Genomic DNA, 21,783 nt, shown 5'->3' with positions numbered 1-21,783 from the left:
ACTGGCTAGGCCACTCCAGGAGCTTAACGTGCTTCTTCTCCAGCCGCTGCTTTGTTGCCTTGGCCGCGTGTTTTGGCTCCTTGTCATGCTGGAACAGCCACCCGCCATTCATTTTCAATGCCCTGGCTGAGGGGAGAAGGTTCTTGCCCAAGATTTGCCGCTCCATTGCCCCGTCCATGGTCCCCTTGATGCGGTGCAGTTGTCCTGTCCCCTTAGCAGAAAAACACCCCCAAAGCAGCATATTTCCACCACCATGTTTGACAGTTGGGATGGTGTTGTTGGGGTCATAGGCAGCATTCCTCGTCCTCCGCCTCCAAACACGGCGAGTTGAGTTGATGCCAAAGAGCTCCATGTTGGTCGTCTCATCTGACCACGACACTTTCAACCAGTCCTGCTCTGCCTCATTCAGATGTTCAGTGGCAAACTTCAGACGGGCCTGGACATGTGCTCTCTTGAGCAGAGGGACCTTGCGGGCACTGCGGGATTTCAATCCTCGTCGGCGTAGTGTGTTACCCATTGTCCTCTTGGTGACTGCGGTCCCAGCTGGCCGGAGATGATTGACAAGATCCTCACTCGTAGTTCTGGGATGATGCCTCACTGTTGTCATGATCATTGACACTCCACGAGGGGAGATCTTGCACGGGGCACCGGTCCTAGGGAGACTGACAGTTGCTTTGTGTTTCTTCCATTTGCGAATGATTGCACCGACTGTTGTCACCTTCTCACCAAGCTGCTTGGCCATAGTTTGGTAGCCCAGTCCAGCCTTGTGTAGGTCTTCGATCCTGTTCCTGACATCCCTGGACAGCTCTTTGGCCTTTGCCGTGGTGGAGGGTTTGGAATCTGATGGTTTGATTGCTCCTGTGGACAGGTGTCTTTTATACAGGTCAGAAAATGAGATTAGCATCTCTCCCTTTAAGAGGCTGCTTCTAATCTCAGCTTGTTACCTGTGTGAAAGACACCTGGGAGCCAGAAATGCCGCTGAATGATAGGGGATGGAATACCTATTTCCCTCAGGAACATGCGAATCAGCGCATCATTGGTTAGACATGCAGTTCTTTTGAATGTTTTCTTGCTAGTCTGTCTCTCAGTCAATACACCTAGCATTGGATTTTTAGACCGATCGATCATTTGTTTGTGAGCGGGCAAAGATTCAAAATCAGCAGGGGGTGAAATACTCCTTTCCTTCACTGTAGCTCCCCCAAAGTCCCCAGGCCAGCCTAGGCTTTTCTGAGCCCGCTTCCCTTTTGCGGGCCGCTCTTTTCAAAACACGCTGGCTTTCTTCTCTGTGTCCCTCAGGAGCTGGCCACGCATCCAGCCCCCTCCGGCAGCGGAGCAACGCTCAGACGCCAGCCCCAGCCAGCTAGCCCCGTCCTGCATCCCGCTTAGGCTCCGCGGCCCAGCCCTTTGCCAGCGCTCTCCTCAGCCGCTTTGGCGCTCTCACGCCTGCTCTCCAGTCGCCTTGCGCCGACACATTCCGCTGCGCTCCCCAGGCCGGGGGACAGCAGCGGGGAAGGCACGCGCGCCGGCCCCCCAAGCCAGCCAGAAGCAACAGAGCCGCCGAAGGCCACGATACCTGCGCCCTGAGGCGGTTAGAGCGCCGGGCCCGCTGCTGGAGGCAGGGGCCTGTGCGTCAGGGCCCTGTGGTGTGCGCAAGGGGGAGCCGGCCACTGGGGCGGTGAAAAAGAGCGAGGGCCGGAGCGCAAGGAACTGGCGTTTGTAGGCCCCGGTGCCAGCAGGGTCCCTAGCCTTGGTTTGGGTCAGGGGCAGGGAGGCGGGAGCGCTGTCCGGCGCCCCGAGAGGTCTGGCTGGCAAGCGAGCGTAGGCCCCTTGCTTTGCGGTGCGCTTTGCGGCTGCTGTGTCCAAAGCTTGCTCCCCGCGGCTGGTGTGGTGCTCAGCCCTGCGAGCCAAAGGCTTGAAGTCAGGCCAGGGGAAGGCGGGAAGGAGAAGGAGGAGCGGTTGAGGCCAGGCTGGCGTGGTGTGCTTGTGCCTGAGGAGGTGCGGTCAGGAAGAGGTTAAAGAGGGAGCAAAGCAGCGGGGGGGGGAGGCAGGGGTTTGAGGAGAGTGAGTGAGAGAGGAGAGACGGGGTGGTGTGTCAGTTGGGGCGGTGTGTCAGTTGTGCCGGTGGGTGAGAAGGAAACAGCAGCAGCAGCAGCAGCAGCAGCAGCAGCAGCAGGCGGCTTGTCCTGGGTAGTAGAGCCGAGGAAAGGCGGAGGAAAGGCGGAGGCCAGGCTGCCCGTGACAAGTAGAAGAGGCTTGAAGGAGAGCCTGAGTACTGCCTACGGCCACACCACCCTGAACGCGCCCGATCTCGTCTGATCTCGGAAGCTAAGCAGGGTCGGGCCTGGTTAGTACTTGGATGGGAGACCGCCTGGGAATACCAGGTGCTGTAGGCTTTTGTTTTTCCTCCAGCAGGGGTCACTCTCCTCCATGGCTCTTTCACATTCACTTTTACCTCCCCGCTCTCCAAGCCCTCCTGCTGCACACCTGCACTCAAGGAAACAACCTTTTCATCCCCTGCTCATTTGCCAGCTCGGCCCACTCACAAACAAATCAGCCCTCTCAAAATACAATGCTAGCTGCATTGGAACACTCACAGACAGAAGAGCAAGAAAAAAACTCACAAGAAATGCATGGCTAACAAATCAGGCGCTCATTTGCAGGTTCACCAGGGAACACAGGCATCTCATCCCCTTCACAAAACAGGGCTTAGTGCTTGCTGGCAAATCCCTTCTTGGCAATCCCAGAGGTCAGGCGTTACCTGGAGTTGGCCACCAGCTTTGCACACATCTCAGGAGGGATTTTGGCCCACTCCTCTTGGCAGATCCTCTCCAAATCATGAAGGTTTGGCGGCTGACGTTTGGCAACTCCAACTTTCAGCTCCCTCCACAGAGATATTGTCAGCCGGATGAAGGTCTGGAGACTGGCTAGGCCACTCCAGGAGCTTAACGTGCTTCTTCTCCAGCCGCTGCTTTGTTGCCTTGGCCGCGTGTTTTGGCTCCTTGTCATGCTGGAACAGCCACCCGCCATTCATTTTCAATGCCCTGGCTGAGGGGAGAAGGTTCTTGCCCAAGATTTGCCGCTCCATTGCCCCGTCCATGGTCCCCTTGATGCGGTGCAGTTGTCCTGTCCCCTTAGCAGAAAAACACCCCCAAAGCAGCATATTTCCACCACCATGTTTGACAGTTGGGATGGTGTTGTTGGGGTCATAGGCAGCATTCCTCGTCCTCCGCCTCCAAACACGGCGAGTTGAGTTGATGCCAAAGAGCTCCATGTTGGTCGTCTCATCTGACCACGACACTTTCAACCAGTCCTGCTCTGCCTCATTCAGATGTTCAGTGGCAAACTTCAGACGGGCCTGGACATGTGCTCTCTTGAGCAGAGGGACCTTGCGGGCACTGCGGGATTTCAATCCTCGTCGGCGTAGTGTGTTACCCATTGTCCTCTTGGTGACTGCGGTCCCAGCTGGCCGGAGATGATTGACAAGATCCTCACTCGTAGTTCTGGGATGATGCCTCACTGTTGTCATGATCATTGACACTCCACGAGGGGAGATCTTGCACGGGGCACCGGTCCTAGGGAGACTGACAGTTGCTTTGTGTTTCTTCCATTTGCGAATGATTGCACCGACTGTTGTCACCTTCTCACCAAGCTGCTTGGCCATAGTTTGGTAGCCCAGTCCAGCCTTGTGTAGGTCTTCGATCCTGTTCCTGACATCCCTGGACAGCTCTTTGGTCTTTGCCGTGGTGGAGGGTTTGGAATCTGATGGTTTGATTGCTCCTGTGGACAGGTGTCTTTTATACAGGTCAGAAAATGAGATTAGCATCTCTCCCTTTAAGAGGCTGCTTCTAATCTCAGCTTGTTACCTGTGTGAAAGACACCTGGGAGCCAGAAATGCCGCTGAATGATAGGGGATGGAATACCTATTTCCCTCAGGAACATGCGAATGAGCGCATCATTGGTTAGACATGCAGTTCTTTTGAATGTTTTCTTGCTAGTCTGTCTCTCAGTCAATACACCTAGCATTGGATTTTTAGACCGATCGATCATTTGTTTGTGAGCGGGCAAAGATTCAAAATCAGCAGGGGGTGAAATACTCCTTTCCTTCACTGTAGCTCCCCCAAAGTCCCCAGGCCAGCCTAGGCTTTTCTGAGCCCGCTTCCCTTTTGCGGGCCGCTCTTTTCAAAACACGCTGGCTTTCTTCTCTGTGTCCCTCAGGAGCTGGCCACGCATCCAGCCCCCTCCGGCAGCGGAGCAACGCTCAGACGCCAGCCCCAGCCAGCTAGCCCCGTCCTGCATCCCGCTTAGGCTCCGCGGCCCAGCCCTTTGCCAGCGCTCTCCTCAGCCGCTTTGGCGCTCTCACGCCTGCTCTCCAGTCGCCTTGCGCCGACACATTCCGCTGCGCTCCCCAGGCCGGGGGACAGCAGCGGGGAAGGCACGCGCGCCGGCCCCCCAAGCCAGCCAGAAGCAACAGAGCCGCCGAAGGCCACGATACCTGCGCCCTGAGGCGGTTAGAGCGCCGGGCCCGCTGCTGGAGGCAGGGGCCTGTGCGTCAGGGCCCTGTGGTGTGCGCAAGGGGGAGCCGGCCACTGGGGCGGTGAAAAAGAGCGAGGGCCGGAGCGCAAGGAACTGGCGTTTGTAGGCCCCGGTGCCAGCAGGGTCCCTAGCCTTGGTTTGGGTCAGGGGCAGGGAGGCGGGAGCGCTGTCCGGCGCCCCGAGAGGTCTGGCTGGCAAGCGAGCGTAGGCCCCTTGCTTTGCGGTGCGCTTTGCGGCTGCTGTGTCCAAAGCTTGCTCCCCGCGGCTGGTGTGGTGCTCAGCCCTGCGAGCCAAAGGCTTGAAGTCAGGCCAGGGGAAGGCGGGAAGGAGAAGGAGGAGCGGTTGAGGCCAGGCTGGCGTGGTGTGCTTGTGCCTGAGGAGGTGCGGTCAGGAAGAGGTTAAAGAGGGAGCAAAGCAGCGGGGGGGGGGAGGCAGGGGTTTGAGGAGAGTGAGTGAGAGAGGAGAGACGGGGCGGTGTGTCAGTTGGGGCGGTGTGTCAGTTGTGCCGGTGGGTGAGAAGGAAACAGCAGCAGCAGCAGCAGCAGCAGCAGCAGCAGGCGGCTTGTCCTGGGTAGTAGAGCCGAGGAAAGGCGGAGGCCAGGCTGCCCGTGACAAGTAGAAGAGGCTTGAAGGAGAGCCTGAGTACTGCCTACGGCCACACCACCCTGAACGCGCCCGATCTCGTCTGATCTCGGAAGCTAAGCAGGGTCGGGCCTGGTTAGTACTTGGATGGGAGACCGCCTGGGAATACCAGGTGCTGTAGGCTTTTGTTTTTCCTCCAGCAGGGGTCACTCTCCTCCATGGCTCTTTCACATTCACTTTTACCTCCCCGCTCTCCAAGCCCTCCTGCTGCACACCTGCACTCAAGGAAACAACCTTTTCATCCCCTGCTCATTTGCCAGCTCGGCCCACTCACAAACAAATCAGCCCTCTCAAAATACAATGCTAGCTGCATTGGAACACTCACAGACAGAAGAGCAAGAAAAAAACTCACAAGAAATGCATGGCTAACAAATCAGGCGCTCATTTGCAGGTTCACCAGGGAACACAGGCATCTCATCCCCTTCACAAAACAGGGCTTAGTGCTTGCTGGCAAATCCCTTCTTGGCAATCCCAGAGGTCAGGCGTTACCTGGAGTTGGCCACCAGCTTTGCACACATCTCAGGAGGGATTTTGGCCCACTCCTCTTGGCAGATCCTCTCCAAATCATGAAGGTTTGGCGGCTGACGTTTGGCAACTCCAACTTTCAGCTCCCTCCACAGAGATATTGTCAGCCGGATGAAGGTCTGGAGACTGGCTAGGCCACTCCAGGAGCTTAACGTGCTTCTTCTCCAGCCGCTGCTTTGTTGCCTTGGCCGCGTGTTTTGGCTCCTTGTCATGCTGGAACAGCCACCCGCCATTCATTTTCAATGCCCTGGCTGAGGGGAGAAGGTTCTTGCCCAAGATTTGCCGCTCCATTGCCCCGTCCATGGTCCCCTTGATGCGGTGCAGTTGTCCTGTCCCCTTAGCAGAAAAACACCCCCAAAGCAGCATATTTCCACCACCATGTTTGACAGTTGGGATGGTGTTGTTGGGGTCATAGGCAGCATTCCTCGTCCTCCGCCTCCAAACACGGCGAGTTGAGTTGATGCCAAAGAGCTCCATGTTGGTCGTCTCATCTGACCACGACACTTTCAACCAGTCCTGCTCTGCCTCATTCAGATGTTCAGTGGCAAACTTCAGACGGGCCTGGACATGTGCTCTCTTGAGCAGAGGGACCTTGCGGGCACTGCGGGATTTCAATCCTCGTCGGCGTAGTGTGTTACCCATTGTCCTCTTGGTGACTGCGGTCCCAGCTGGCCGGAGATGATTGACAAGATCCTCACTCGTAGTTCTGGGATGATGCCTCACTGTTGTCATGATCATTGACACTCCACGAGGGGAGATCTTGCACGGGGCACCGGTCCTAGGGAGACTGACAGTTGCTTTGTGTTTCTTCCATTTGCGAATGATTGCACCGACTGTTGTCACCTTCTCACCAAGCTGCTTGGCCATAGTTTGGTAGCCCAGTCCAGCCTTGTGTAGGTCTTCGATCCTGTTCCTGACATCCCTGGACAGCTCTTTGGCCTTTGCCGTGGTGGAGGGTTTGGAATCTGATGGTTTGATTGCTCCTGTGGACAGGTGTCTTTTATACAGGTCAGAAAATGAGATTAGCATCTCTCCCTTTAAGAGGCTGCTTCTAATCTCAGCTTGTTACCTGTGTGAAAGACACCTGGGAGCCAGAAATGCCGCTGAATGATAGGGGATGGAATACCTATTTCCCTCAGGAACATGCGAATCAGCGCATCATTGGTTAGACATGCAGTTCTTTTGAATGTTTTCTTGCTAGTCTGTCTCTCAGTCAATACACCTAGCATTGGATTTTTAGACCGATCGATCATTTGTTTGTGAGCGGGCAAAGATTCAAAATCAGCAGGGGGTGAAATACTCCTTTCCTTCACTGTAGCTCCCCCAAAGTCCCCAGGCCAGCCTAGGCTTTTCTGAGCCCGCTTCCCTTTTGCGGGCCGCTCTTTTCAAAACACGCTGGCTTTCTTCTCTGTGTCCCTCAGGAGCTGGCCACGCATCCAGCCCCCTCCGGCAGCGGAGCAACGCTCAGACGCCAGCCCCAGCCAGCTAGCCCCGTCCTGCATCCCGCTTAGGCTCCGCGGCCCAGCCCTTTGCCAGCGCTCTCCTCAGCCGCTTTGGCGCTCTCACGCCTGCTCTCCAGTCGCCTTGCGCCGACACATTCCGCTGCGCTCCCCAGGCCGGGGGACAGCAGCGGGGAAGGCACGCGCGCCGGCCCCCCAAGCCAGCCAGAAGCAACAGAGCCGCCGAAGGCCACGATACCTGCGCCCTGAGGCGGTTAGAGCGCCGGGCCCGCTGCTGGAGGCAGGGGCCTGTGCGTCAGGGCCCTGTGGTGTGCGCAAGGGGGAGCCGGCCACTGGGGCGGTGAAAAAGAGCGAGGGCCGGAGCGCAAGGAACTGGCGTTTGTAGGCCCCGGTGCCAGCAGGGTCCCTAGCCTTGGTTTGGGTCAGGGGCAGGGAGGCGGGAGCGCTGTCCGGCGCCCCGAGAGGTCTGGCTGGCAAGCGAGCGTAGGCCCCTTGCTTTGCGGTGCGCTTTGCGGCTGCTGTGTCCAAAGCTTGCTCCCCGCGGCTGGTGTGGTGCTCAGCCCTGCGAGCCAAAGGCTTGAAGTCAGGCCAGGGGAAGGCGGGAAGGAGAAGGAGGAGCGGTTGAGGCCAGGCTGGCGTGGTGTGCTTGTGCCTGAGGAGGTGCGGTCAGGAAGAGGTTAAAGAGGGAGCAAAGCAGCGGGGGGGGGAGGCAGGGGTTTGAGGAGAGTGAGTGAGAGAGGAGAGACGGGGCGGTGTGTCAGTTGGGGCGGTGTGTCAGTTGTGCCGGTGGGTGAGAAGGAAACAGCAGCAGCAGCAGCAGCAGCAGCAGGCGGCTTGTCCTGGGTAGTAGAGCCGAGGAAAGGCGGAGGCCAGGCTGCCCGTGACAAGTAGAAGAGGCTTGAAGGAGAGCCTGAGTACTGCCTACGGCCACACCACCCTGAACGCGCCCGATCTCGTCTGATCTCGGAAGCTAAGCAGGGTCGGGCCTGGTTAGTACTTGGATGGGAGACCGCCTGGGAATACCAGGTGCTGTAGGCTTTTGTTTTTCCTCCAGCAGGGGTCACTCTCCTCCATGGCTCTTTCACATTCACTTTTACCTCCCCGCTCTCCAAGCCCTCCTGCTGCACACCTGCACTCAAGGAAACAACCTTTTCATCCCCTGCTCATTTGCCAGCTCGGCCCACTCACAAACAAATCAGCCCTCTCAAAATACAATGCTAGCTGCATTGGAACACTCACAGACAGAAGAGCAAGAAAAAAACTCACAAGAAATGCATGGCTAACAAATCAGGCGCTCATTTGCAGGTTCACCAGGGAACACAGGCATCTCATCCCCTTCACAAAACAGGGCTTAGTGCTTGCTGGCAAATCCCTTCTTGGCAATCCCAGAGGTCAGGCGTTACCTGGAGTTGGCCACCAGCTTTGCACACATCTCAGGAGGGATTTTGGCCCACTCCTCTTGGCAGATCCTCTCCAAATCATGAAGGTTTGGCGGCTGACGTTTGGCAACTCCAACTTTCAGCTCCCTCCACAGAGATATTGTCAGCCGGATGAAGGTCTGGAGACTGGCTAGGCCACTCCAGGAGCTTAACGTGCTTCTTCTCCAGCCGCTGCTTTGTTGCCTTGGCCGCGTGTTTTGGCTCCTTGTCATGCTGGAACAGCCACCCGCCATTCATTTTCAATGCCCTGGCTGAGGGGAGAAGGTTCTTGCCCAAGATTTGCCGCTCCATTGCCCCGTCCATGGTCCCCTTGATGCGGTGCAGTTGTCCTGTCCCCTTAGCAGAAAAACACCCCCAAAGCAGCATATTTCCACCACCATGTTTGACAGTTGGGATGGTGTTGTTGGGGTCATAGGCAGCATTCCTCGTCCTCCGCCTCCAAACACGGCGAGTTGAGTTGATGCCAAAGAGCTCCATGTTGGTCGTCTCATCTGACCACGACACTTTCAACCAGTCCTGCTCTGCCTCATTCAGATGTTCAGTGGCAAACTTCAGACGGGCCTGGACATGTGCTCTCTTGAGCACAGGGACCTTGCGGGCACTGCGGGATTTCAATCCTCGTCGGCGTAGTGTGTTACCCATTGTCCTCTTGGTGACTGCGGTCCCAGCTGGCCGGAGATGATTGACAAGATCCTCACTCGTAGTTCTGGGATGATGCCTCACTGTTGTCATGATCATTGACACTCCACGAGGGGAGATCTTGCACGGGGCACCGGTCCTAGGGAGACTGACAGTTGCTTTGTGTTTCTTCCATTTGCGAATGATTGCACCGACTGTTGTCACCTTCTCACCAAGCTGCTTGGCCATAGTTTGGTAGCCCAGTCCAGCCTTGTGTAGGTCTTCGATCCTGTTCCTGACATCCCTGGACAGCTCTTTGGTCTTTGCCGTGGTGGAGGGTTTGGAATCTGATGGTTTGATTGCTCCTGTGGACAGGTGTCTTTTATACAGGTCAGAAAATGAGATTAGCATCTCTCCCTTTAAGAGGCTGCTTCTAATCTCAGCTTGTTACCTGTGTGAAAGACACCTGGGAGCCAGAAATGCCGCTGAATGATAGGGGATGGAATACCTATTTCCCTCAGGAACATGCGAATGAGCGCATCATTGGTTAGACATGCAGTTCTTTTGAATGTTTTCTTGCTAGTCTGTCTCTCAGTCAATACACCTAGCATTGGATTTTTAGACCGATCGATCATTTGTTTGTGAGCGGGCAAAGATTCAAAATCAGCAGGGGGTGAAATACTCCTTTCCTTCACTGTAGCTCCCCCAAAGTCCCCAGGCCAGCCTAGGCTTTTCTGAGCCCGCTTCCCTTTTGCGGGCCGCTCTTTTCAAAACACGCTGGCTTTCTTCTCTGTGTCCCTCAGGAGCTGGCCACGCATCCAGCCCCCTCCGGCAGCGGAGCAACGCTCAGACGCCAGCCCCAGCCAGCTAGCCCCGTCCTGCATCCCGCTTAGGCTCCGCGGCCCAGCCCTTTGCCAGCGCTCTCCTCAGCCGCTTTGGCGCTCTCACGCCTGCTCTCCAGTCGCCTTGCGCCGACACATTCCGCTGCGCTCCCCAGGTCGGGGGACAGCAGCGGGGAAGGCACGCGCGCCGGCCCCCCAAGCCAGCCAGAAGCAACAGAGCCGCCGAAGGCCACGATACCTGCGCCCTGAGGCGGTTAGAGCGCCGGGCCCGCTGCTGGAGGCAGGGGCCTGTGCGTCAGGGCCCTGTGGTGTGCGCAAGGGGGAGCCGGCCACTGGGGCGGTGAAAAAGAGCGAGGGCCGGAGCGCAAGGAACTGGCGTTTGTAGGCCCCGGTGCCAGCAGGGTCCCTAGCCTTGGTTTGGGTCAGGGGCAGGGAGGTGGGAGCGCTGTCCGGCGCCCCGAGAGGTCTGGCTGGCAAGTGAGCGTAGGCCCCTTGCTTTGCGGTGCGCTTTGCGGCTGCTGTGTCCAAAGCTTGCTCCCCGCGGCTGGTGTGGTGCTCAGCCCTGCGAGCCAAAGGCTTGAAGTCAGGCCAGGGGAAGGCGGGAAGGAGAAGGAGGAGCGGTTGAGGCCAGGCTGGCGTGGTGTGCTTGTGCCTGAGGAGGTGCGGTCAGGAAGAGGTTAAAGAGGGAGCAAAGCAGCGGGGGGGGAGGCAGGGGTTTGAGGAGAGTGAGTGAGAGAGGAGAGACGGGGCGGTGTGTCAGTTGGGGCGGTGTGTCAGTTGTGCCGGTGGGTGAGAAGGAAACAGCAGCAGCAGCAGCAGCAGCAGCAGGCGGCTTGTCCTGGGTAGTAGAGCCGAGGAAAGGCGGAGGCCAGGCTGCCCGTGACAAGTAGAAGAGGCTTGAAGGAGAGCCTGAGTACTGCCTACGGCCACACCACCCTGAACGCGCCCGATCTCGTCTGATCTCGGAAGCTAAGCAGGGTCGGGCCTGGTTAGTACTTGGATGGGAGACCGCCTGGGAATACCAGGTGCTGTAGGCTTTTGTTTTTCCTCCAGCAGGGGTCACTCTCCTCCATGGCTCTTTCACATTCACTTTTACCTCCCCGCTCTCCAAGCCCTCCTGCTGCACACCTGCACTCAAGGAAACAACCTTTTCATCCCCTGCTCATTTGCCAGCTCGGCCCACTCACAAACAAATCAGCCCTCTCAAAATACAATGCTAGCTGCATTGGAACACTCACAGACAGAAGAGCAAGAAAAAAACTCACAAGAAATGCATGGCTAACAAATCAGGCGCTCATTTGCAGGTTCACCAGGGAACACAGGCATCTCATCCCCTTCACAAAACAGGGCTTAGTGCTTGCTGGCAAATCCCTTCTTGGCAATCCCAGAGGTCAGGCGTTACCTGGAGTTGGCCACCAGCTTTGCACACATCTCAGGAGGGATTTTGGCCCACTCCTCTTGGCAGATCCTCTCCAAATCATGAAGGTTTGGCGGCTGACGTTTGGCAACTCCAACTTTCAGCTCCCTCCACAGAGATATTGTCAGCCGGATGAAGGTCTGGAGACTGGCTAGGCCACTCCAGGAGCTTAACGTGCTTCTTCTCCAGCCGCTGCTTTGTTGCCTTGGCCGCGTGTTTTGGCTCCTTGTCATGCTGGAACAGCCACCCGCCATTCATTTTCAATGCCCTGGCTGAGGGGAGAAGGTTCTTGCCCAAGATTTGCCGCTCCATTGCCCCGTCCATGGTCCCCTTGATGCGGTGCAGTTGTCCTGTCCCCTTAGCAGAAAAACACCCCCAAAGCAGCATATTTCCACCACCATGTTTGACAGTTGGGATGGTGTTGTTGGGGTCATAGGCAGCATTCCTCGTCCTCCGCCTCCAAACACGGCGAGTTGAGTTGATGCCAAAGAGCTCCATGTTGGTCGTCTCATCTGACCACGACACTTTCAACCAGTCCTGCTCTGCCTCATTCAGATGTTCAGTGGCAAACTTCAGACGGGCCTGGACATGTGCTCTCTTGAGCACAGGGACCTTGCGGGCACTGCGGGATTTCAATCCTCGTCGGCGTAGTGTGTTACCCATTGTCCTCTTGGTGACTGCGGTCCCAGCTGGCCGGAGATGATTGACAAGATCCTCACTCGTAGTTCTGGGATGATGCCTCACTGTTGTCATGATCATTGACACTCCACGAGGGGAGATCTTGCACGGGGCACCGGTCCTAGGGAGACTGACAGTTGCTTTGTGTTTCTTCCATTTGCGAATGATTGCACCGACTGTTGTCACCTTCTCACCAAGCTGCTTGGCCATAGTTTGGTAGCCCAGTCCAGCCTTGTGTAGGTCTTCGATCCTGTTCCTGACATCCCTGGACAGCTCTTTGGTCTTTGCCGTGGTGGAGGGTTTGGAATCTGATGGTTTGATTGCTCCTGTGGACAGGTGTCTTTTATACAGGTCAGAAAATGAGATTAGCATCTCTCCCTTTAAGAGGCTGCTTCTAATCTCAGCTTGTTACCTGTGTGAAAGACACCTGGGAGCCAGAAATGCCGCTGAATGATAGGGGATGGAATACCTATTTCCCTCAGGAACATGCGAATGAGCGCATCATTGGTTAGACATGCAGTTCTTTTGAATGTTTTCTTGCTAGTCTGTCTCTCAGTCAATACACCTAGCATTGGATTTTTAGACCGATCGATCATTTGTTTGTGAGCGGGCAAAGATTCAAAATCAGCAGGGGGTGAAATACTCCTTTCCTTCACTGTAGCTCCCCCAAAGTCCCCAGGCCAGCCTAGGCTTTTCTGAGCCCGCTTCCCTTTTGCGGGCCGCTCTTTTCAAAACACGCTGGCTTTCTTCTCTGTGTCCCTCAGGAGCTGGCCACGCATCCAGCCCCCTCCGGCAGCGGAGCAACGCTCAGACGCCAGCCCCAGCCAGCTAGCCCCGTCCTGCATCCCGCTTAGGCTCCGCGGCCCAGCCCTTTGCCAGCGCTCTCCTCAGCCGCTTTGGCGCTCTCACGCCTGCTCTCCAGTCGCCTTGCGCCGACACATTCCGCTGCGCTCCCCAGGCCGGGGGACAGCAGCGGGGAAGGCACGCGCGCCGGCCCCCCAAGCCAGCCAGAAGCAACAGAGCCGCCGAAGGCCACGATACCTGCGCCCTGAGGCGGTTAGAGCGCCGGGCCCGCTGCTGGAGGCAGGGGCCTGTGCGTCAGGGCCCTGTGGTGTGCGCAAGGGGGAGCCGGCCACTGGGGCGGTGAAAAAGAGCGAGGGCCGGAGCGCAAGGAACTGGCGTTTGTAGGCCCCGGTGCCAGCAGGGTCCCTAGCCTTGGTTTGGGTCAGGGGCAGGGAGGCGGGAGCGCTGTCCGGCGCCCCGAGAGGTCTGGCTGGCAAGCGAGCGTAGGCCCCTTGCTTTGCGGTGCGCTTTGCGGCTGCTGTGTCCAAAGCTTGCTCCCCGCGGCTGGTGTGGTGCTCAGCCCTGCGAGCCAAAGGCTTGAAGTCAGGCCAGGGGAAGGCGGGAAGGAGAAGGAGGAGCGGTTGAGGCCAGGCTGGCGTGGTGTGCTTGTGCCTGAGGAGGTGCGGTCAGGAAGAGGTTAAAGAGGGAGCAAAGCAGCGGGGGGGGGAGGCAGGGGTTTGAGGAGAGTGAGTGAGAGAGGAGAGACGGGGCGGTGTGTCAGTTGGGGCGGTGTGTCAGTTGTGCCGGTGGGTGAGAAGGAAACAGCAGCAGCAGCAGCAGCAGGCGGCTTGTCCTGGGTAGTAGAGCCGAGGAAAGGCGGAGGCCAGGCTGCCCGTGACAAGTAGAAGAGGCTTGAAGGAGAGCCTGAGTACTGCCTACGGCCACACCACCCTGAACGCGCCCGATCTCGTCTGATCTCGGAAGCTAAGCAGGGTCGGGCCTGGTTAGTACTTGGATGGGAGACCGCCTGGGAATACCAGGTGCTGTAGGCTTTTGCTTTTCCTCCAGCAGAGGTCACTCTCCTCTCCTCCATGGCTCTTTCACATTCACTTTTACCTCCCCGCTCTCCAAGCCCTCCTGCTGCACACCTGCACTCAAGGAAACAACCTTTTCATCCCCTGCTCATTTGCCAGCTCGGCCCACTCACAAACAAATCAGCCCTCTCAAAATACAATGCTAGCTGCATTGGAACACTCACAGACAGAAGAGCAAGAAAAAAACTCACAAGAAATGCATGGCTAACAAATCAGGCGCTCATTTGCAGGTTCACCAGGGAACACAGGCATCTCATCCCCTTCACAAAACAGGGCTTAGTGCTTGCTGGCAAATCCCTTCTTGGCAATCCCAGAGGTCAGGCGTTACCTGGAGTTGGCCACCAGCTTTGCACACATCTCAGGAGGGATTTTGGCCCACTCCTCTTGGCAGATCCTCTCCAAATCATGAAGGTTTGGCGGCTGACGTTTGGCAACTCCAACTTTCAGCTCCCTCCACAGAGATATTGTCAGCCGGATGAAGGTCTGGAGACTGGCTAGGCCACTCCAGGAGCTTAACGTGCTTCTTCTCCAGCCGCTGCTTTGTTGCCTTGGCCGCGTGTTTTGGCTCCTTGTCATGCTGGAACAGCCACCCGCCATTCATTTTCAATGCCCTGGCTGAGGGGAGAAGGTTCTTGCCCAAGATTTGCCGCTCCATTGCCCCGTCCATGGTCCCCTTGATGCGGTGCAGTTGTCCTGTCCCCTTAGCAGAAAAACACCCCCAAAGCAGCATATTTCCACCACCATGTTTGACAGTTGGGATGGTGTTGTTGGGGTCATAGGCAGCATTCCTCGTCCTCCGCCTCCAAACACGGCGAGTTGAGTTGATGCCAAAGAGCTCCATGTTGGTCGTCTCATCTGACCACGACACTTTCAACCAGTCCTGCTCTGCCTCATTCAGATGTTCAGTGGCAAACTTCAGACGGGCCTGGACATGTGCTCTCTTGAGCAGAGGGACCTTGCGGGCACTGCGGGATTTCAATCCTCGTCGGCGTAGTGTGTTACCCATTGTCCTCTTGGTGACTGCGGTCCCAGCTGGCCGGAGATGATTGACAAGATCCTCACTCGTAGTTCTGGGATGATGCCTCACTGTTGTCATGATCATTGACACTCCACGAGGGGAGATCTTGCACGGGGCACCGGTCCTAGGGAGACTGACAGTTGCTTTGTGTTTCTTCCATTTGCGAATGATTGCACCGACTGTTGTCACCTTCTCACCAAGCTGCTTGGCCATAGTTTGGTAGCCCAGTCCAGCCTTGTGTAGGTCTTCGATCCTGTTCCTGACATCCCTGGACAGCTCTTTGGCCTTTGCCGTGGTGGAGGGTTTGGAATCTGATGGTTTGATTGCTCCTGTGGACAGGTGTCTTTTATACAGGTCAGAAAATGAGATTAGCATCTCTCCCTTTAAGAGGCTGCTTCTAATCTCAGCTTGTTACCTGTGTGAAAGACACCTGGGAGCCAGAAATGCCGCTGAATGATAGGGGATGGAATACCTATTTCCCTCAGGAACATGCGAATGAGCGCATCATTGGTTAGACATGCAGTTCTTTTGAATGTTTTCTTGCTAGTCTGTCTCTCAGTCAATACACCTAGCATTGGATTTTTAGACCGATCGATCATTTGTTTGTGAGCGGGCAAAGATTCAAAATCAGCAGGGGGTGAAATACTCCTTTCCTTCACTGTAGCTCCCCCAAAGTCCCCAGGCCAGCCTAGGCTTTTCTGAGCCCGCTTCCCTTTTGCGGGCCGCTCTTTTCAAAACACGCTGGCTTTCTTCTCTGTGTCCCTCAGGAGCTGGCCACGCATCCAGCCCCCTCCGGCAGCGGAGCAACGCTCAGACGCCAGCCCCAGCCAGCTAGCCCCGTCCTGCATCCCGCTTAGGCTCCGCGGCCCAGCCCTTTGCCAGCGCTCTCCTCAGCCGCTTTGGCGCTCTCACGCCTGCTCTCCAGTCGCCTTGCGCCGACACATTCCGCTGCGCTCCCCAGGCCGGGGGACAGCAGCGGGGAAGGCACGCGCGCCGGCCCCCCAAGCCAGCCAGAAGCAACAGAGCCGCCGAAGGCCACGATACCTGCGCCCTGAGGCGGTTAGAGCGCCGGGCCCGCTGCTGGAGGCAGGGGCCTGTGCGTCAGGGCCCTGTGGTGTGCGCAAGGGGGAGCCGGCCACTGGGGCGGTGAAAAAGAGCGAGGGCCGGAGCGCAAGGAACTGGCGTTTGTAGGCCCCGGTGCCAGCAGGGTCCCTAGCCTTGGTTTGGGTCAGGGGCAGGGAGGCGGGAGCGCTGTCCGGCGCCCCGAGAGGTCTGGCTGGCAAGCGAGCGTAGGCCCCTTGCTTTGCGGTGCGCTTTGCGGCTGCTGTGTCCAAAGCTTGCTCCCCGCGGCTGGTGTGGTGCTCAGCCCTGCGAGCCAAAGGCTTGAAGTCAGGCCAGGGGAAGGCGGGAAGGAGAAGGAGGAGCGGTTGAGGCCAGGCTGGCGTGGTGTGCTTGTGCCTGAGGAGGTGCGGTCAGGAAGAGGTTAAAGAGGGAGCAAAGCAGCGGGGGGGGGAGGCAGGGGTTTGAGGAGAGTGAGTGAGAGAGGAGAGACGGGGCGGTGTGTCAGTTGGGGCGGTGTGTCAGTTGTGCCGGTGGGTGAGAAGGAAACAGCAGCAGCAGCAGCAGCAGGCGGCTTGTCCTGGGTAGTAGAGCCGAGGAAAGGCGGAGGCCAGGCTGCCCGTGACAAGTAGAAGAGGCTTGAAGGAGAGCCTGAGTACTGCCTACAGCCACACCACCCTGAACGCGCCCGATCTCGTCTGATCTCGGAAGCTAAGCAGGGTCGGGCCTGGTTAGTACTTGGATGGGAGACCGCCTGGGAATACCAGGTGCTGTAGGCTTTTGCTTTTCCTCCAGCAGAGGTCACTCTCCTCTCCTCCATGGCTCTTTCACATTCACTTTTACCTCCCCGCTCTCCAAGCCCTCCTGCTGCACACCTGCACTCAAGGAAACAACCTTTTCATCCCCTGCTCATTTGCCAGCTCGGCCCACTCACAAACAAATCAGCCCTCTCAAAATACAATGCTAGCTGCATTGGAACACTCACAGACAGAAGAGCAAGAAAAAAACTCACAAGAAATGCATGGCTAACAAATCAGGCGCTCATTTGCAGGTTCACCAGGGAACACAGGCATCTCATCCCCTTCACAAAACAGGGCTTAGTGCTTGCTGGCAAATCCCTTCTTGGCAATCCCAGAGGTCAGGCGTTACCTGGAGTTGGCCACCAGCTTTGCACACATCTCAGGAGGGATTTTGGCCCACTCCTCTTGGCAGATCCTCTCCAAATCATGAAGGTTTGGCGGCTGACGTTTGGCAACTCCAACTTTCAGCTCCCTCCACAGAGATATTGTCAGCCGGATGAAGGTCTGGAGACTGGCTAGGCCACTCCAGGAGCTTAACGTGCTTCTTCTCCAGCCGCTGCTTTGTTGCCTTGGCCGCGTGTTTTGGCTCCTTGTCATGCTGGAACAGCCACCCGCCATTCATTTTCAATGCCCTGGCTGAGGGGAGAAGGTTCTTGCCCAAGATTTGCCGCTCCATTGCCCCGTCCATGGTCCCCTTGATGCGGTGCAGTTGTCCTGTCCCCTTAGCAGAAAAACACCCCCAAAGCAGCATATTTCCACCACCATGTTTGACAGTTGGGATGGTGTTGTTGGGGTCATAGGCAGCATTCCTCGTCCTCCGCCTCCAAACACGGCGAGTTGAGTTGATGCCAAAGAGCTCCATGTTGGTCGTCTCATCTGACCACGACACTTTCAACCAGTCCTGCTCTGCCTCATTCAGATGTTCAGTGGCAAACTTCAGACGGGCCTGGACATGTGCTCTCTTGAGCAGAGGGACCTTGCGGGCACTGCGGGATTTCAATCCTCGTCGGCGTAGTGTGTTACCCATTGTCCTCTTGGTGACTGCGGTCCCAGCTGGCCGGAGATGATTGACAAGATCCTCACTCGTAGTTCTGGGATGATGCCTCACTGTTGTCATGATCATTGACACTCCACGAGGGGAGATCTTGCACGGGGCACCGGTCCTAGGGAGACTGACAGTTGCTTTGTGTTTCTTCCATTTGCGAATGATTGCACCGACTGTTGTCACCTTCTCACCAAGCTGCTTGGCCATAGTTTGGTAGCCCAGTCCAGCCTTGTGTAGGTCTTCGATCCTGTTCCTGACATCCCTGGACAGCTCTTTGGCCTTTGCCGTGGTGGAGGGTTTGGAATCTGATGGTTTGATTGCTCCTGTGGACAGGTGTCTTTTATACAGGTCAGAAAATGAGATTAGCATCTCTCCCTTTAAGAGGCTGCTTCTAATCTCAGCTTGTTACCTGTGTGAAAGACACCTGGGAGCCAGAAATGCCGCTGAATGATAGGGGATGGAATACCTATTTCCCTCAGGAACATGCGAATCAGCGCATCATTGGTTAGACATGCAGTTCTTTTGAATGTTTTCTTGCTAGTCTGTCTCTCAGTCAATACACCTAGCATTGGATTTTTAGACCGATCGATCATTTGTTTGTGAGCGGGCAAAGATTCAAAATCAGCAGGGGGTGAAATACTCCTTTCCTTCACTGTAGCTCCCCCAAAGTCCCCAGGCCAGCCTAGGCTTTTCTGAGCCCGCTTCCCTTTTGCGGGCCGCTCTTTTCAAAACACGCTGGCTTTCTTCTCTGTGTCCCTCAGGAGCTGGCCACGCATCCAGCCCCCTCCGGCAGCGGAGCAACGCTCAGACGCCAGCCCCAGCCAGCTAGCCCCGTCCTGCATCCCGCTTAGGCTCCGCGGCCCAGCCCTTTGCCAGCGCTCTCCTCAGCCGCTTTGGCGCTCTCACGCCTGCTCTCCAGTCGCCTTGCGCCGACACATTCCGCTGCGCTCCCCAGGCCGGGGGACAGCAGCGGGGAAGGCACGCGCGCCGGCCCCCCAAGCCAGCCAGAAGCAACAGAGCCGCCGAAGGCCACGATACCTGCGCCCTGAGGCGGTTAGAGCGCCGGGCCCGCTGCTGGAGGCAGGGGCCTGTGCGTCAGGGCCCTGTGGTGTGCGCAAGGGGGAGCCGGCCACTGGGGCGGTGAAAAAGAGCGAGGGCCGGAGCGCAAGGAACTGGCGTTTGTAGGCCCCGGTGCCAGCAGGGTCCCTAGCCTTGGTTTGGGTCAGGGGCAGGGAGGCGGGAGCGCTGTCCGGCGCCCCGAGAGGTCTGGCTGGCAAGCGAGCGTAGGCCCCTTGCTTTGCGGTGCGCTTTGCGGCTGCTGTGTCCAAAGCTTGCTCCCCGCGGCTGGTGTGGTGCTCAGCCCTGCGAGCCAAAGGCTTGAAGTCAGGCCAGGGGAAGGCGGGAAGGAGAAGGAGGAGCGGTTGAGGCCAGGCTGGCGTGGTGTGCTTGTGCCTGAGGAGGTGCGGTCAGGAAGAGGTTAAAGAGGGAGCAAAGCAGCGGGGGGGGGAGGCAGGGGTTTGAGGAGAGTGAGTGAGAGAGGAGAGACGGGGCGGTGTGTCAGTTGGGGCGGTGTGTCAGTTGTGCCGGTGGGTGAGAAGGAAACAGCAGCAGCAGCAGCAGCAGCAGCAGGCGGCTTGTCCTGGGTAGTAGAGCCGAGGAAAGGCGGAGGCCAGGCTGCCCGTGACAAGTAGAAGAGGCTTGAAGGAGAGCCTGAGTACTGCCTACGGCCACACCACCCTGAACGCGCCCGATCTCGTCTGATCTCGGAAGCTAAGCAGGGTCGGGCCTGGTTAGTACTTGGATGGGAGACCGCCTGGGAATACCAGGTGCTGTAGGCTTTTGTTTTTCCTCCAGCAGGGGTCACTCTCCTCCATGGCTCTTTCACATTCACTTTTACCTCCCCGCTCTCCAAGCCCTCCTGCTGCACACCTGCACTCAAGGAAACAACCTTTTCATCCCCTGCTCATTTGCCAGCTCGGCCCACTCACAAACAAATCAGCCCTCTCAAAATACAATGCTAGCTGCATTGGAACACTCACAGACAGAAGAGCAAGAAAAAAACTCACAAGAAATGCATGGCTAACAAATCAGGCGCTCATTTGCAGGTTCACCAGGGAACACAGGCATCTCATCCCCTTCACAAAACAGGGCTTAGTGCTTGCTGGCAAATCCCTTCTTGGCAATCCCAGAGGTCAGGCGTTACCTGGAGTTGGCCACCAGCTTTGCACACATCTCAGGAGGGATTTTGGCCCACTCCTCTTGGCAGATCCTCTCCAAATCATGAAGGTTTGGCGGCTGACGTTTGGCAACTCCAACTTTCAGCTCCCTCCACAGAGATATTGTCAGCCGGATGAAGGTCTGGAGACTGGCTAGGCCACTCCAGGAGCTTAACGTGCTTCTTCTCCAGCCGCTGCTTTGTTGCCTTGGCCGCGTGTTTTGGCTCCTTGTCATGCTGGAACAGCCACCCGCCATTCATTTTCAATGCCCTGGCTGAGGGGAGAAGGTTCTTGCCCAAGATTTGCCGCTCCATTGCCCCGTCCATGGTCCCCTTGATGCGGTGCAGTTGTCCTGTCCCCTTAGCAGAAAAACACCCCCAAAGCAGCATATTTCCACCACCATGTTTGACAGTTGGGATGGTGTTGTTGGGGTCATAGGCAGCATTCCTCGTCCTCCGCCTCCAAACACGGCGAGTTGAGTTGATGCCAAAGAGCTCCATGTTGGTCGTCTCATCTGACCACGACACTTTCAACCAGTCCTGCTCTGCCTCATTCAGATGTTCAGTGGCAAACTTCAGACGGGCCTGGACATGTGCTCTCTTGAGCAGAGGGACCTTGCGGGCACTGCGGGATTTCAATCCTCGTCGGCGTAGTGTGTTACCCATTGTCCTCTTGGTGACTGCGGTCCCAGCTGGCCGGAGATGATTGACAAGATCCTCACTCGTAGTTCTGGGATGATGCCTCACTGTTGTCATGATCATTGACACTCCACGAGGGGAGATCTTGCACGGGGCACCGGTCCTAGGGAGACTGACAGTTGCTTTGTGTTTCTTCCATTTGCGAATGATTGCACCGACTGTTGTCACCTTCTCACCAAGCTGCTTGGCCATAGTTTGGTAGCCCAGTCCAGCCTTGTGTAGGTCTTCGATCCTGTTCCTGACATCCCTGGACAGCTCTTTGGCCTTTGCCGTGGTGGAGGGTTTGGAATCTGATGGTTTGATTGCTCCTGTGGACAGGTGTCTTTTATACAGGTCAGAAAATGAGATTAGCATCTCTCCCTTTAAGAGGCTGCTTCTAATCTCAGCTTGTTACCTGTGTGAAAGACACCTGGGAGCCAGAAATGCCGCTGAATGATAGGGGATGGAATACCTATTTCCCTCAGGAACATGCGAATCAGCGCATCATTGGTTAGACATGCAGTTCTTTTGAATGTTTTCTTGCTAGTCTGTCTCTCAGTCAATACACCTAGCATTGGATTTTTAGACCGATCGATCATTTGTTTGTGAGCGGGCAAAGATTCAAAATCAGCAGGGGGTGAAATACTCCTTTCCTTCACTGTAGCTCCCCCAAAGTCCCCAGGCCAGCCTAGGCTTTTCTGAGCCCGCTTCCCTTTTGCGGGCCGCTCTTTTCAAAACACGCTGGCTTTCTTCTCTGTGTCCCTCAGGAGCTGGCCACGCATCCAGCCCCCTCCGGCAGCGGAGCAACGCTCAGACGCCAGCCCCAGCCAGCTAGCCCCGTCCTGCATCCCGCTTAGGCTCCGCGGCCCAGCCCTTTGCCAGCGCTCTCCTCAGCCGCTTTGGCGCTCTCACGCCTGCTCTCCAGTCGCCTTGCGCC

At 56.9% G+C, this 21,783-nt stretch overlaps 7 non-coding genes across 7 annotated transcripts; all 7 read left to right on the top strand.

Moving 5' to 3' along the window:
• The first annotated feature begins 2,274 nt into the window (after nt 1–2,274).
• On the top strand, nt 2,275–2,393 carry LOC149429256 (5S ribosomal RNA). Its single transcript, XR_016310575.1, has one exon. It is a non-coding gene; the product is annotated as a 5S ribosomal RNA (ribosomal RNA).
• A 2,787-nt stretch (nt 2,394–5,180) lies between these two features.
• LOC149429255 (5S ribosomal RNA) lies at nt 5,181–5,299 on the top strand. The gene has a single exon (XR_016310574.1). It is a non-coding gene; the product is annotated as a 5S ribosomal RNA (ribosomal RNA).
• Nucleotides 5,300–8,079: 2,780 nt separating this feature from the next.
• On the top strand, nt 8,080–8,198 carry LOC149429254 (5S ribosomal RNA). The gene has a single exon (XR_016310573.1). It is a non-coding gene; the product is annotated as a 5S ribosomal RNA (ribosomal RNA).
• Nucleotides 8,199–10,977: 2,779 nt separating this feature from the next.
• On the top strand, nt 10,978–11,096 carry LOC149429253 (5S ribosomal RNA). Its single transcript, XR_016310572.1, has one exon. It is a non-coding gene; the product is annotated as a 5S ribosomal RNA (ribosomal RNA).
• Nucleotides 11,097–13,870: 2,774 nt separating this feature from the next.
• LOC149429252 (5S ribosomal RNA) lies at nt 13,871–13,989 on the top strand. The gene has a single exon (XR_016310571.1). It is a non-coding gene; the product is annotated as a 5S ribosomal RNA (ribosomal RNA).
• Nucleotides 13,990–16,768: 2,779 nt separating this feature from the next.
• LOC149429251 (5S ribosomal RNA) lies at nt 16,769–16,887 on the top strand. The gene has a single exon (XR_016310509.1). It is a non-coding gene; the product is annotated as a 5S ribosomal RNA (ribosomal RNA).
• A 2,785-nt stretch (nt 16,888–19,672) lies between these two features.
• Nucleotides 19,673–19,791, top strand: LOC149429250 (5S ribosomal RNA). Its single transcript, XR_016310570.1, has one exon. It is a non-coding gene; the product is annotated as a 5S ribosomal RNA (ribosomal RNA).
• Nucleotides 19,792–21,783: the final 1,992 nt, after the last annotated feature.

This window comes from Staurois parvus, unplaced genomic scaffold, assembly GCF_062004578.1.
Source record: "Staurois parvus isolate SC_StPar_1 unplaced genomic scaffold, SC_StPar_1.0 ptg002756l, whole genome shotgun sequence".
NCBI lineage: Eukaryota > Metazoa > Chordata > Amphibia > Anura > Ranidae > Staurois > Staurois parvus.
Note: the sequence above shows the minus strand (reverse complement) of the source record. Positions and strands in the feature narration are given on the sequence as shown.